Genomic DNA, 2,076 nt, shown 5'->3' with positions numbered 1-2,076 from the left:
CCTTCACAGAGTGGAGACATTGGCTGGAGGGGGCGACGCATCCATTCCTGGTGTTGACGGATCACAAGAACCTGGAATACATCAAGTCAGCCAAGAGGTTAAACCCTCGCCAAGCCAGGTGGTCTCTCTTCTTCTCCCGATTCCACTTTCATATCACCTTTCGACCAGGCTCTAAGAACGGCAAAGCGGACGCACTTTCCCGCTTGCATGAGACGGCGGACGACAACCCAGGGTCTGCTGAACCCATAGTGCCTGCCTCATTGCTTCTGGCTCCCATCCAGTGGGATATCATCACGGAACTAACGGAGCATAATCAACAGGAACCGCCTCCACCGTCCTGCCCTGTCGACAAGATATACATACCTCCTCCTCATCGTCAACGAGTTCTGCACCTGGTCCATGACGCCCCCGCTGCAGGACACCCAGGTATGACGGCCACTCAATCTCTCATGCAGAATTCCTTCTGGTGGCCGACCATGGTGGCGGATGTGGCTCAGTTTGTGGCGGCCTGCGGCCAGTGTCAGATGGCCAAGTCCCCACGTCAACTCCCAGCCGGGCTTCTACAACCGTTACCAACACCTCATCGTCCCTGGTCACACATCGCGGTGGACTTTATCACGGATCTACCCCGTTCCAATGGTAACACCACAATACTCACGGTGATTGATCGTTTTTCCAAGGCCTGTCGTCTGCTCCCTTTGCCCAAGCTGCCCACCGCTATGGAAACCGCCGAACAGCTTCTCCTCCACGTCTTCCGACACTACGGCATCCCTGAAGATGTCGTTTCGGACCGGGGCCCGCAGTTTACGTCACGTGTCTGGCGGGAGCTCTGCAAGGGGCTGGGCATAAACGTCAGCCTGACTTCGGGTTACCACCCCCAATCCAATGGACAAGTGGAGCGGCTCAACCAGGAGATTACCCGGTTCCTGCGGACCTACTGCAGTCGACGTCAGGAGGACTGGAGCCAGTTCCTGGTTTGGGCTGAATATGCGCAGAACTCTCTGACAAAGGCGTCCACTGGATTATCCCCGTTCCAGTGTGTTCTGGGTTTCCAGCCTCCCTTCTTCCCCTGGGCGGGGGGTCCCTCGGATTTACCAGCCGTGGACGACTGGTTTCAGCGCAGCGAGGAAACCTGGGAGGCTGCACACGTACAGCTACGGTGAGCCGTCCGTCGGTTCCAGGCACAAGCTGATCGCCACCGTCGTCCGGGGCCCGACATCCTTCCTGGCCAATGGGTGTGGTTGTCTACTCGGGATCTGCGGCTGAGACTGCCGTGCAGAAAACTGAGTCCGAGGTTTGTGGGGCCCTTCAAAGTCATTAAACAGGTCACACCCGTGTCATTCCGTCTAGCCTTACCGCCAGCTTACCGGATCTCCCCGACCTTCCACGTCTCCCTGCTCAAGCCGGCCGTGGGTCCGTCAGACAGGACTCTACCTCCTGAGTCCGGTGACGACGTGCCCTCCGCCCCCGGTGACGCTGCGGTGACACCTCTAATAGTGGACGGCGAGGAGGTCTACCGCGTCAACAACCTCCTGGATTCCCGACGACGGGGCTCTTCTCTGCAATATCTGGTGGACTGGGAGGGGTATGGCCCAGAGGAACGTTCCTGGGTCGCCGCGGACGACATCCTGGACCCCTCCCTAATCTCTGACTTTCACCGCGATCATCCGGATCGCCCTGCTCCCCGTCCCCGGGGTCGTCCCCGTCGTCGGTGGCCTTCTCGCTTCCGGAGCCGCTCGCAGGGGGGGGGCTCTGTCAGGACTCCAACTCCCAGCTCCACCCCTGACCACCAGAGGGAGCCCTCTCCAGAATACTGACTGCTTCTCACCAGCTGTACTCCATCATCTCCATTAGTCTCACCATATTTAAGCGTTCACTTCACTCATCATCTCCGCGAAGTATTGCCTAGTTTATCCCTAGCAATTTCCGAGCGTTTATCCCACGTCAGCTTACTCGTGTTTTGACCCTTGCCTGTTTACTCGTCTTCCTGTCTAGCTCCTCGTCCTTGATCTCTGCCTGGCCTCCGACTACATCTCTGCTTTTGCCCTTGTCTGTTTTGGATGTTTAATAAACCTT

The sequence above is a fragment of the Oryzias melastigma genome, unplaced genomic scaffold (assembly GCF_002922805.2).
Source record: "Oryzias melastigma strain HK-1 unplaced genomic scaffold, ASM292280v2 sc00277, whole genome shotgun sequence".
NCBI classification, from domain to species: Eukaryota; Metazoa; Chordata; class Actinopteri; order Beloniformes; family Adrianichthyidae; genus Oryzias; species Oryzias melastigma.
The sequence above is the reverse complement of the archived record's forward strand: the minus strand, read 5'-3'. Positions refer to the sequence as shown.